At 43.7% G+C, this 14,410-nt stretch overlaps 1 long non-coding RNA gene across 1 annotated transcript in view; it reads left to right on the forward strand.

The window, feature by feature from the left end:
- Window positions 1-1,910: 1,910 nt before the first annotated feature.
- Window positions 1,911-14,410, forward strand: part of LOC147015028 (uncharacterized) — a 48,269-nt gene continuing 35,769 nt past the window's right edge. The window contains exons 1-2 of the long non-coding RNA XR_015050201.1: window positions 1,911-6,384; window positions 11,389-11,599. This is a non-coding gene — a long non-coding RNA (uncharacterized LOC147015028). The remainder of the gene's footprint in view (window positions 6,385-11,388; window positions 11,600-14,410) is intronic.

The following is a 14,410-nucleotide window of genomic DNA, read 5'->3' on the forward strand; positions in this document are numbered from 1 at the left end:
GCGTCGCAGCCCAGATGAATCACACATATTCCCTCTATACAATGGGTTTGGGCTAACTACACATGGACTTACCGAGATATCTCACCTGAGGACTCTTTATGGTGTAATGCGAATTTCCCCAACCGTAACAATATTTATTTATTTATCTAAATTGAACACTCACATGTACAAGCATGCTAAATGTATTTATTTATTTATTTATTTACTTATCTAAGTTGAACATTCACATGTACAAGCATGCTAAATATATTTATTTATTTATCTAAATTGAACATTCACATGTACAAGGTTGCTTTATTTAGTTATTTATTTATCTCAATTGAACATTCACATGTACAAGGTTGCTTTATTTAGTTATTTATTTATCTCAATTGAACATTCACATGTACAAAGTTGCTTTATTTAGTTATTTATTTATCTCAATTGAACATTCACATGTACAAGGTTGCTAAATTTATTTATTTATTTATCTCAATTGAACATTCACATGTACAAGCATGCTAAATTTATTTATTTATTCAGCTTGTGTCTTTCTTCTGGTTACTGAAAGAACATGAACATGGACTACAAATGAAACTTGTAAGTCTCAACTACGAATGAAAAAACCACGAACACAGTATAACGATTATGCAAGGAACTGTATGTCAAGATAGATACAACATATATGCAATGTGGGCTGTTAAGAGTGACTTAAATTGTGAGCACGAAAGCTGTCTTGGTCTTCTCTCCATCTCCATGAGCCACTCATCACTGCGCTGCCACGTAGGAGGGCGGCGTGAGCAGAAAGACCTCCTCGTTGAATGTGGAGAGGAAGACTTCTTCGAACTGACTGGTTCAGCAGACGAAATTCCAGTGTGTGTGTGTCTGGTGGCCTGACAATAGCCTCTGGTGGTGTGGGCAGCATAATCGATTCCGATAGGGCATGACCCGTTGTATCTTGTGAGACTTATTGCTGTGAAATGGTCCCTTGGCTGGGCACAATGGAGCCAGGTGTAACCTGTGAAAGATGGTGGGGCGAGGTCGGCTCAGAATTGGACTCAGATCCTGAAGTTGATTCTTGGCCTCTAACAGGGCAATACTGGGCCTGACCCACTATTGTGGGCGCAACAAGATAGCAGTCGCATACTCGAACGTCGTAGGTTTTGATGCGAAGCTGTGAACTGGTAAACTTTCTGATTTGGCACCATCCATCGTCACGAGAAATCTGTCACCATATACTTGTCACGAGCTTTGCATTTGTCTCTGTCACCCTTGAGGAAAACGAGGTCACCAATGCAGAAATGGGCAGTGGCAGTTGTGGTTGAATGGCTGCGAGATTTTGCCCGAGTGCTTGGGAAATGATTTTGCTTCCCGCTCATATTCTGATTGAAAATTAGCTGTCTGTCTGACATCGGTAACTGCTCGCCAGTGAGTTGGTCTCGTTGTGTCCAGACCTCTCTCGCGGAGAGTCCGTCTCTGCGTATACGCTGATTCATGTTTCCTGTTGCCAATGCTAAGGTAACTTCAGATATAGGGCCACCCTCTGGGGACACACGTAAGCATTCTAAGCCTCGCTCTTCAATAGCTTGTTCGGCCACCGGATTTTTGTTACAGTTTTTGGTTTGGCCGACCTGTAAGTGGATGCCATTTCTTTTCAATGTAGGATCGTTAACCAAGGCGACAAATCCGGGTGCAGGGTCGACCCGTATGGTAATGGGGATATCTCCCAGGAGGCGTAGCTCTGCACACATTGTAAGGATGGCGTTGCATAACTGGTGGTGACTCTGGCCATCAATAAGTTTCGTCCATCTGTGAGAGGACACAGTCTCTCGGAGTACGAGGATATGCTGGTGATACCTGCACATTACATCTGCAGCGCATGATGCCCCAACAACAGAAGGTGACTCCGTCAATGACTGGGGATGCGGATGCACAGGCAATGACCTTATCGACTGGCATTGGTGACATGACGAGGAGACGGCATCAGTGGTCCTGTCAATGTCTAAGGCAAAAAAATACCTGTTGAAGGCACGCTTCATTTGGTGTTTCGATGGCTGGTTGAGCCTGATGTGTAAAGCAGTAAATAGTCCATTAACCACTGAGCGGGGGATCACGATCTGTTCATGAGGGGACTGGAACTGTTGGTTATCTCTGACGACTAGGAGGTCATCGTTAGCCACAGTCACTACTCCGAGGTACCTCTTGATGTCCCCCACCTTTGTCAATTTACTAGAAGCGTGAGTATGCTGGTTAGGTTAGAATGGGTGCGTCTGAGGTCAGGGCACTCCAGTTGAGTAGCATGCCAAGCAACGCTGCTCGTAAATGCCATTTTGGCTGTGCCGTCCAGTACTTCACCTACAGAGACACTGCGCACAACGGAAGCCTCCATTTCTTCAATAAACTTGCATACTTGACAGCTTGCGTCGAGACACTCTTGAAGGTTGTGACTCCCAAAATCAGACGGCAAGTTGGCGATACCATCAATATGCCTAACCTGCACACAGTAATGGCTGGCAATGGACAGGAATGAAGTTACTCTGGAACTGGATGAGAGTTCGCCACGCATAAGCTTGTTGTACACTTGAACACAGGAGCGACTGTCTGTCAATGCTTGGGCGCTGTGGTGAGACTGGACGATGAAAGGTGCAAAATGTCGGATGGCTGCTCCAATATACAGGGCCTCTACCTAGCAAGGCAGCCATGTGACCTGGTGCTTATGGAGTTTCGCATTGAAGAACCCCACGAGACGCAAGATGCCATCTCTGTGCGCATAAAATTCCTGCAATTCCTTTGTTCTTGACAGATCCATCAGTGACAATCCACAGCACATCATCAGGTCTAGGTATAACAATCGTCTTGCAATTCTTCAACGCATTCTGAGCAGATTTGAAGGCGTGAAGTAACTCATCAGACCACACTATCTTCTCACATGAAGCTTTGCCCACAGTAGCCATGTCCAGAGGGTCAAGCAGGTCAGCATAGCCTTGTAAGACTCGGCTGAGAACTTTGTATGCTCCCACAAATAACCAAAAAGCCCAAACAGTCAAGGGGGGGCTCCACTTCGGAGAGGCTTGCGACCTTGTGGGGGCTTGCGCTCAATGTTCCGTCATGCCATGTCCATCCCAGTACTGTGGTTGACCTTGGGCAAATAATAGTCTTTGCCGCTGAAAGACGTAGGTTGTTCTTCTGCAATGCGACCAAGACTTGGCAACAGTTGTTAAGTGCATTTTCAGGTGTATCGCCTCTTATGTAGAGATCATCAGCCATCTTGGCAACACAGCCTTCCTGTAAAAGCTCCCCCAAGACCCGAGACATGAGCTCTTCTTTGCAAGTCTCAGAGCCAGGCATTCCCATCGCCGACCTCATGTAGACACGGATTCCTTTATAAGGAGTAGCAACACCACAGTACTTCATGGAGTCATGAGATAATGGGACTTGGTAGAAGGCCTTTACAAGATCAGTGGTGATGATACACTGTCATCTTGCAATCTGTCGCAGTATGCTGTCAACATTGGGCATCAGGGAGGGTTGGGGTTTACTGTATTGTGCTACCTCATCAAAGGATGTGGCGAGTCTGCTCCCTCCACTTGGCTTCTTGATAAGAAAGGAAGGGTTTAGATACTCTACACGAACGTTGACATGATTGGGCTTCACCACGACGCCTGCAGCTTCCAGTTCATCAAACTTCTCTTGCAGTGCGTCTAAATTACTCTAGTTATATTGAGGGAGTCTCCCCTTCCTCTGTGCAGGTAACGTTGGACCCATGTTGACAAAGGCCTCAATCTTGCCGCGAGCTCCGTTATATTTGGAAATCTGGGGATTAAACACGTTGTCATGAGCCTTGTTGATTTGGTGGAACCGATCACGCAATTCAGTTGATAGGTAGTTATCAGGATCGACGGAAACACTGGCTGAGAATGGTGGAGCATCAACTGACCTGATAGTTATACTTGTAGGAATGCAATCTCTGTATGCCTCTCTGGTAAAAAAACGATCGCCCTTGCCTGGCAGACATGTTCGCCGCGATTGATCAGTATTGGAGAGTCAGTCCTGTTGGTAACGCGCACGGCCCTGCTGATTGAACAAGTTTCTTGAGGCTCAGGTCATGCATGTTCAGGCTTGACCAGGGTGTTAGCATGGCTGTCCAAATGTGGTTCTATCACCCACATGGTATCTGGCTCAGTGCCGGTAGGAGTTTGTAGCTCAAGGTAATCCCCGGGGAGGAGAACAGTTTTGCGAGCATAGCGCAATAGGAATGTTTGGGTGCGTCTGGCCGAGGGCACTTCATTGTATTCACTGCTCTGTGAGCCATACTCAATGGAGTCTACACCTTGAAAGATGACTTGCCTCTTCGAGGGCCACACAGCAATGTCGTTGGTAACCAAAAATAGATTACTAGCAAGTACGTCTACGTCGAGTTGCTTGACGACCAAGGCATCCAGTCGAAGCCCGAAGCCCCCTCTTGACAAGTCGCAATGTACCTCGCGGATGACATCAAGTGGGGTAACGCCGTCAGCCTGCCGAGCCTTCTGAGAAGCTGGGTTGATTGGTTAATTGTAGGCCTTTGCTGCCGAAGCACGGATCAAATTGGTTGTGGCCCCGGTGTTGAGTGTAAGAGCAACAGGATGGTGCTAAAAGAATGTGCTCAGTACCGGAGATTGGATGACATTCACTCTATGGGTGGAGTGAGGGCACTCAACACGGCGGGATGAAAGATCACGATCATCAGACTCCCGTTCAGGGGCAATATACTCATAACTTGGAGCAGCCTCACTGCCGTCACTATCATCAGCAGCAACTAGTTTGAATCGACCGAAGGCGTGTTTGTCACGATTAGGTAAGAAACGGCACTCTGTCAAATTGTGTGTTGAAGGATCATCCAGCTGTTTCACATAGAACACAAGATTTCACTACGAATGCCTTCCTGATAATATCACGACCAGGTGTACTACGCCTGGAGTTGAAACCACTAGCGATGCGCATGGTCCTTGTGTCCTCGATTGTGCGCAGCTCGTCTTGGAGGGATGACAGGGCCTGTAATATTTCGGGCTAGTGTGAGGCTAGTGAGCGGTTCCGGAGTTCAGCACCATATTTCTGCTTGACAACTTGAGGAAGAGAAGGGCTTATGAGCGATAGCCACAGGTATACAACTGTGTTCTCAAGGGAAGGGGTCATACCCTCATCTGTGGTGATGACTTCCCCATGATGGGTGACTCCACAACCCACCGTCAGGAGATTATCCTCAAAAAAAGCAGTTAGCCGCTGGAACAAGTCTTCTGGACGTTCATCAGGCTCAAACCTGATGTTGGCCAGGTCCAAAACATGAGCACCTGTTGACTGAAATCCGAAATGCTGTCTTATCTTCTGCCAGATGTCTGCAACCGAAGTCGATGACTTGACAATGGAGTTGAGTGAGATGACTGGGCAGAAATTATCAATCTGCCCGAGCATGAGGTCGAGGTGTCCATTCTTCTGAGCAGCTGTATGGCACTGTGCCTCAAGAACCTCTACCGGGTCGTTGGCAAAACCCCTGTCTGGGTTTGTAGCTGTTTGTAGGTGTGAAACACCGGGATGCCAGTTGGGATTCGAACCCAGGCTGGACAGCTAGGAGGTGAGTGTGCATATGTAGAGGCATCCTGTCCTCCCATTATTTATTACTAAATATTGACAATAGAAAGATCAGTAGTTTTTGATTGTAAAAAAAATATATATTTTGTTGACATTCAGACCAAAGCACTAATTGTTTTTTGCTCAAATACTCAAAATGAACATCAAACTAAATTGAAAAGGACAAGACCCAAAATGTGAAATGGCTCTCCTGGAAGGTTTCCTCTCTTCGCATGACCTTTGAACTGGGATTACATTCTTGGAGTACGAGGCCATGGGTGAAGCCATTTCTTGCAGTGATTTGGTGTGTTTTGAGAGTAACCGGTGAGAAAGTTTCATATAAGTTTTCTTTTTTTTGGAAAACGTGTCTTACTCTGTATTGCTAATTTGGCCATATTTGTCGATCTAAAGTTGCCTTTTACTCACATTCTTCATTCTAAACTTTGGTGAATTGATGACATCATGAAAAATATATTGTATTTTTTGTGCATAGGTGACCTCTCCAACCCCTACCCCCTCACCTGCTTCTCTTATCTGGCCCACATTGATGGTCGAAGGCAACACGTCGAGGTCGAACCCACCATTCCCCAGGTTCTCCTTTCCCACTTCATGTGCGACGTATGGAAGTATCCCCTACTGTTGTATATTCTTCTTCACCATCTTTTGCAAAGCTCAACGTTGGATAAGATTATTACATCTGTCCATGTTGATCCACTTTGTTGGTGTAAAGGTCGGAGGAGTGGACGTGAGGATGGACATACTGCGTTGGGTCGACGAGAGAACTCGGGGATAAAGAAGGTAAGGTTAGTAGAGGAAAGAAGAGAGTTGGGGTGGGGTGGGGTGGAGGAGAGGGGCTCAAGGCTCCTGATGTCTGGCTGCTTCGGTATGATGAATAATTCAGGCATCGCTGGAGGTTATTATTAAACAATATCCCTTGTCCAAGCGCAGCTTCGCCTCCCTGCTCCCCCCCATTTCCCACTCTCCCCCTCCAGTGCCATGGACGTGCCCATTGTTTGCCACAATGGGATCAGATGTTGGTTTGGCTTAAGTAATCATGGGTATTGTCATTCGAGGGGCATGAGGAATACACGCATGCAGTCTGGCTGCAGGCCCATTAGAGAACAGCAACACACGATGGTCCTTAATGTGACACAAACCTTCAAGTTTTAAGCGATGAAACACAAACAAACGATATTTTTGTTTGTCACTTGTTTGTGACATCTATCTCTGCCATTGTAAGCAAAACAAGCGAGGTAAGTGGAAATGAGGCAGGTAAACAGAAACGAGGCAGGTAAACAGAAATGAGGCAGGTAAACAGAAACGAGGCAGGTTAACGGAAACGAGGCAGGTAAACGGAAACAAGGCAGGTAAACAGAAATAAGGCAGGTAAACAGAAATAAGGGAGGTAAATGGAAATGAAAGTAAACAGAAACGAGACAGGTAAACAGAAACAAGGGAAGTAAACAGAAACAAGGAAGGTAAACGAAAGCAAGGCAGGTAAACTGGAACAAGGCAAGTAAACAGAAATAAGTTAGGTAAACAGAAATAAGGGAGGTAAACGGAAATGAGGCAAGTAAACAGAAATGAGACAGGTAAACAGAAATAAGGGAAGTAAACAGAAACAAGGCAGATAAACAAACAAGGAAGGTAAACGGAAACAAGGCATGTAAACAAAAGCAAGGCAGGTAAACTGGAACAAGGCAAGGAAACAGAAACAAGGCAAGAAAACAGAAATAAGGGAGGTAAACAGAAATGAGGCAAGAAAACAGAAACGAGGCAGGTAAACAGAAACAAGGCAGGTAAACAAACAAGGACGGAAAACGGAAACAAGGCATGTAAACGGAAGCAAGGCAGGTAAACTGGAACAAGGCAAAGAAACAGAAACAAGGCAGGTAAACCGAAATGAGGCAGGCAAACGGGACCAAAGCAGGTAAATGGGAACAAGGCAGGTAAACAGAAACAAGGCAGGTAAACAGAAATGAGACAGGTAAACAGAAACAAGGCAAAGAAACGGAAACAAGGCAGGTAAACGAAAATGAGGCAGGTAAACGGGACCAAAGCAGGTAAATGGGAACAAGGCAGGTAAACTGGAACAAGGCAAGTAAACAGAAATAAGTTAGGTAAACAGAAATAAGGGAGGCAAACGGAAATGAGGCAAGTAAACAGAAATGAGACAGGTAAACAGAAATAAGGGAAGTAAACAGAAACAAGGCAGATAAACAAACAAGGACGGAAAACGGAAACAAGGCATGTAAATGGAAGCAAGGCAGGTAAACTGGAACAAGGCAAAGAAACAGAAACAAGGCAGGTAAACCGAAATGAGGCAGGAAAACGGGACCAAAGCAGGTAAATGGGAACAAGGCAGGTAAACAGAAACAAGGCAGGTAAACAGAAATGAGACAGGTAAACAGAAACAAGGCAAAGAAACGGAAACAAGGCAGGTAAACGAAAATGAGGCAGGTAAACGGGACCAAAGCAGGTAAATGGGAACAAGGCAGGTAAACAGAAACAAGGCAGGTAAACAGAAATGAGGCAGGTAAACAGAAGCAAGGTATGTGAACGGGATTGTATTTTTGTTTGAACAATTCCAGATTCCTCGAATGCATTTTTTGGTTGGCAGTCACGTTCTCTTGTCCATGGTTCTGCATGCGCATCCTTTTGTACCTGAAAATAAATAACAACATGAAATGGAATGTAAATGAGCTTGTACTCTAGACACATCTTTAGTTCCATGGTTCACTGATAGCTTGATCAATCGAGGCCTGTGATGAATCCAACCCAGCACGAACCATGTGCAAGTGCTCTGTGGCCCACCTGCGCTACTCTAACCATTTCTGCTTTCCTCGGCTCCTAATGTGATTACTTGCATCCTTGTAGTACGTTTAAATCTCTCTTCCTGGATATGGTCATGTTGCATGAAGTAGACGATGGCGTTCAGGCAAATTGTGTAACGATCAGAGATGTAGGCATTACACACTCGCACAAGAGTTCTTATTTCCATTCTTATTTCCCAAATTTTTGGATCAGCCTCTGAGTCATCTTGTCATATTTTTTTTGGAAATTTATGATTCCCTTTGGTATCTTCTTTAATTTGCTTCTATTTAGGTCAACAGATGAGAAAGTATGGTTGAGAAAGTGTGATGAAAGAATGGCAATGAGTAAAGGAGATGGGGCGTACTCAAATATATATATATATATAATTAAAATATCAAATACGGTAAATAATATCAAATGTTTACCGTATAAATATTTCTAAGAGAAATCGTTTCTGCCATCGTTATTGATTGCATATTGGACTGGTTTTCGATTCCCAGGATTCGGTGTTGTCAGGGCAATGGTACTAAGTCACCTGTACTCTCCATCCGAAGGTGACCGTGAAATCTCTGATGTCCACCAATTAATGAAGGTCACCATCTTCGTGTCAATCTGAGGGGCTAATCGAACGGCTTGCTTGTGCAGCACCAATGCAGCAGTTTATAATCGGGTTAAGAATTGTCAGAGGTACGATCTCTTCTGTAATCCTTGATGTGTTCTTCCCTCGTAACTTTAACCTCACAGCACTAGACTGATTGTACCTCATCGTTGCCTGCTGTTGGTCCCCCTGTAGTCTGTCACGTCGTTACATCCTTTCAGGGGTACAATGACCATTATTGAACAGCACATTCCAAATTGAGTCTAATCAGACTCCTTCACAGCACTCGCACTCCTTCCTTGAACGAAACATAATGCCCCTTATTGAAGCAATCTGCAATTCTTTTTGCTCTCTGACATCAAACTCATTGTTTGATTGTTTTACTGCAAGAAACTGTAGAATTCTCCTTTTGAAAATATTTATAATATCACTGTTGTTTCGTCCCATTTCCATTGCCATTACCGAAAGTAAATTTACATCTGCCACCTCTAATCACATTGTACATTGATCTAAAGCTCACAGAAGAGCTTTTACCTCAATCACAAGCGCGACATAGACATTGATAGACATTAGGGTAAATAATGGACAAACATATCCAGGATGTGGAATTCGAACCTGTGATCCCAAAATCTGGAACCAAGCAACACAAACACCAACAGGCCTTTCTTCTCTCCTCTTCCTAACCATCTCACCCCTTAGATCGGTATCATTCAACAGAACTGGATAGTAAAGATCCTTCCTGAGCCTTCCAGATTATTATCGAAATTTACAAACACTACACACAATTTGAATAAAAAAATGAAGTTGGATAGTTTCTTGGTTTTTTTATGCAGACTCATTATGTCCGCCATCGAAGGTGGACAGACGATATGTTTTCACTCCTGTTTGTCTGTCTGTCTGTCTGTCTGTGAGCAGGATATCTCAAATATTTATTGACGGATTCAGACGAAACTTGGTGGACAGGTTGGTTGTGCGCCGACGACAAATTTGTTCGAATTTGGTGAAGATCCGGATCTAGATACAACATTAAATTTTTTTTTTAAGTGATTCTTCACTATTGAAAGATAGGGACAAAAACGATATATGTCACCAGATCTCAAAAAGTTGTGGATGGATTCGGACGAAACTCGGTGGATGAGTTCGGGAGGTGACAGGGTGAGAAGAACAATCTGATTTGATTTCGTTTCAGTACAGGTCCGGATCCAGATCTGGCCTCTCGGTGGGATGCAAAAGGTAAACTGTTCACCTGGCGGAGGTATGCGCTCTACCGAGAGCGGTTCTCGGATCATACTTGAAATCATCAGCTCATCACAGATGACAAAAACTTCCAAATGCTTCACTTCTCTGCTACTTCGGCTCTTCGAACCCTTCGGACCAGAATGTTAGGCTGTCTCGTTTTATCATGTAGTCGATGTTTGGTTGGACAGGCTGTTTTGTGGGAAGCATGACTAGAAATGTAGATCAACATGGACAATTGGACATGTTTTCTGGAGTATTTCCAGTTACACCGAGCTATGCACCTGGTGAGTGCTTGAGTCGTGTCCTGCGATTTACATGCAACAGCTTCAACTTAATAGGAACTTAAACACAGGAGGAGGCTATGAAGTCCACCAAACCAGTGCAATGGTTGCCAACCCATTGTTGTTTGTCTGTGCTCTATCCTTTTTAAAAGCTGAAGCATGAAGCAGCACAAACCATTTTTAAAGTCTTTAGGTTGACCCAGTTGAGGTTCAAACCACCAGCCTCCCAGGCTCAGAGCTAATGGTCAAACCCTTCCATCTCCGAGTCTGGTGACTCAGTGGTTTGATTTCACCAAATCGTTTTCTTTTTCTTGAATGAGAAAACTATTTCATATCAGTTCTGTTCTGTTCTTGCATAGAGCAGCTTGGCCGCCAGGTAGCTATCATTTCTTGGAAGCGCAGCTGTGCCACTGATGCTGTGCCCCTATATCAGTACACTGGTACTCATTTCATCGACCTCAGAAGGATGTCAAGCTGAGTAAACCCCACCTGGTGTTAATTCAGTATACAACGGGGCTCAAACTCAGGACCAGAACATCCTAAGCCAGCCACCCTAACCACAAAGCCACCACCAGGCTCATATTGGTTGATATTGCACATTATGTGGGTCACTTAATGATTCTGTCGAAATAGGGCATTTGTTTTTGAAACTTTCTACTACAGACAGACCAGAGATATAATTGTTGTCTTGGTATGTTTCACTCTGTCATTCACGTCACATCTAATCTTTGTCTTCTTGTGATCATCAGTTTACCATCCTCCATACGTTCCTGGGTGTAGGTTATGCTATGTGGTTTGGATATGCTAGACGGTTTGCCGTCGCCAATTCCCAGCAATCATTCAGCGAAGTAATTTGGAATTTTTTTTCAGAGTGCTGCCCGATGTTTCGTCTACTCTTCACGAAAGACACCGTGGGATCTTTACCGTCCAACAACGAGTAGTGCCGGCAGACGGGGTCCTCTGGCTTAACGTCCTTCCGATGCATGGTGCGCACATATTGATGCCTCACCCTGATTGAGAAACACCAGAGCAGCAGTTCATAGCTCGGTCGAGATTTACACCCAGGCAAGACAGCTCAAAAGTGAGTCTCATACCTCGAGGCTATTCTGCCATCACCTTTACACTCAAACAATAGTTAAACACCTGCAGGTTAAATCCATTAATGATGAGACCTATCTGAAGGATGACCATCACCTAAAAACTCCTTTTCTTTTGATATTTATCCGTTAATTTCATTTTTACCCTCGCCGAAGGAGAGGTATTGCATTTGGGTCCATTTGTTTGTTTGTTTGATTGTTTGTTTGTCTGTCTGTACAGAACTTTAGTGTTTTTCTCTACAACCGCTTGTTGGATTGAGACGAAATTGTCACCATTGATGCGACTACTCATTTGGAATGCTTGAATGATAATTATGACGTCATAGGTCAAGTAGTGTGGCAGCCATATTGGAAAAACGGGAAAAAATTTGGACCTCTGTATCTCTGAAACCACATCAAGGAAAAAATTCTCATGGGGAATGAGTGTGATTTTTTTTTTATGAGGTCATCCCTGCCTTCGTTATGACGTCATAATTGCATATGTAGAATGCCACATCTGATCAGTATGAAAAATTTTGAGGGTCATCGAGGGATAAAATGGTCCACAAAAAAAAACTTGCTGACGTCGTCGTGATTTGGCAGCCATATTGTTTAAAAAAAAAATCTTCAAAAATCTTCTCTGAAGCAGCTGAACAAATTGAGGCAAAACTTTACACATATGACCACCTGTCCACGAGGAACAAAAGGTTCCCACATATGATGTCATTGGTCACATTGTTTGGCAGCCATATTGTATTTACCCGAAAACATATTAAAAAAAATACACAACTCAAAAGAAGTCCTGATATTATGAGGGTCTCCGATCTCTGATTGCTCTTTATCTCATTCAAAGATCGTTTTCATTCTGTCTTCTTGTTTTAGTATGCAGCAGATTAATGCGGCAAGTACAACTTTCTTGGGGTGTAGCTGTGCCGCTGATGCAGTGCCTCCTGTAGGTTAATGCAGGAGTTTGTAATTTGCTCAGGGTGCCGGCAATAGCTCTCCTACTCTTCGCAAAGGACAATATGGGACCGTTAGTGTCTACCAAATAAAGTCGCCAGATGTGACACTCAGTTTAACATCCATCCGAGGGAGAGTACACACTTTTATGATTCACCCAGCCTGTGAAACACCAGGACAAGAGTTTATAGCTGGTTCGGGATTCAAACCCAGGTGAGTCAACTTAATAGCAAGTGTGCGTCCCTCTAGGCCATCTTGCCAGCTGATTTTACACTAAAAAAGCTTTAAAAATATATATATTTATTTGTATCAATTTGAAAATTGTGCAGTGAGTGCCTTGTGGTGATTGTTTATATTGAAAACACTTTAAAGACATTGTATTATTACTACTGTTATTGTTATTAATTATTAAACATTGATGAAAATAATAAACCCAGCAAGAACATTAAGTCTCAGCCATACCAGCTTGACAACAACACAATTAAATAAATAAATAAATAAATAATATCAATACATCATATTTGCTGAGATATGAACTATCAATCATACTTGAGGAATAAAGAAATACCAGTCGTGATTTTCGAAAATGACGTCATGAGGATCTCCCAGAGATATAATCATTTGATGAGGGTAGCAGCTCTCTTCGCAAACTCTTGGTTTGAACCCAAAGTTGAGAGCAGACACCACGTTAATAATGCTCCGTAAAGTCGGACTACACGAGCATCTCAAGACAATCAGCTCGGTCCAATGGCTCCCCAAAATAAACAGCACCAATGCTTCACTTTCCCTCTCAAGCATGTCAATCAAATATTTATTTCCTTAACCCGCAGCTACGTTTTATTGTCTTAATTACCGACTGCCATGATATATTATCCAATTTGATTTCGAGTTTGCTCAATCCTGGCGAAGAAGCCTTGCGGCAAAATAGCTGCAATGTGTTGCTCGTAGATGTTAAGCGCGTACGTGATGCACAAAGGCTCTGTCTCACAACAAGCCGCAGCAGGAGTGGAGAACATCAGATATTGATTTGGGACAATTGGAGCAAAGTTAGGGATTGAGGAAAACCTACATGGTTAATGTAGGGCATTTCACAGTACAAAGCTTTGAGGTCAGACAAAGTAATTGGCTTGGGGAGACATTGAGGAAAAACAAAACATCATTAAAATGGTTTTTATAAATTATTTTTCATGAAAGGTACATCAGCAAATATAAGAACGACAGCATTGGAGCCATCAGGAGAATCCAAATAGGCAAAGATGGAGTCATCAGGAGAATCCAAATAGGCAAAGATGGAGTCATCAGGAGAATCCAAATAGGCAAAGATGGATTTATCAGGAGAATCCAAATAGGCAATGATAGAGTAATCAGAAGGAACCTGAATAGGAAAAGATGGAATCATCAGGACAACCTGAATAGGCAAAGATGAAGTCATCAGGAGGAACCTGAATAGGCAAAGATGGAGTCATCAAGAGGAACTTGAATCGGCAAAGATGGAGTCTTCAGGAGGAACCTGAATAGGCAAAGATGGAGTCATCAGGAGGAACCTGAATAGGCAAAGATGAAGTCATCAGGAGGAACCTGAATCGGCAAAGATGGAGTCTTCAGGAGGAACCTGAATCGGCAAAGATGGAGTCTTCAGGAGGAACCTGAATAGGCAAAGATGGAGTCATCAGGAGGAACCTGAATAGGCAAAGATGAAGTCATCAGGAGGAACCTGAATCGGCAAAGATGGAGTCTTCAGGAGGAACCTGAATAGGCAAAGATGGAGTCATCAGGAGGAACCTGAATAGGCAAAGATGGAGTCTTCAGGAGGAACCTGAATCGGCAAAGATGGAGTCTTCAGGAGGAACCTGAAT

This window comes from Eptatretus burgeri, chromosome 12 (assembly GCF_056783735.1).
Source record: "Eptatretus burgeri isolate ZD-2024b chromosome 12, Ebu_testis_v1, whole genome shotgun sequence".
In the NCBI taxonomy this organism is placed as follows: domain Eukaryota; kingdom Metazoa; phylum Chordata; class Myxini; order Myxiniformes; family Myxinidae; genus Eptatretus; species Eptatretus burgeri.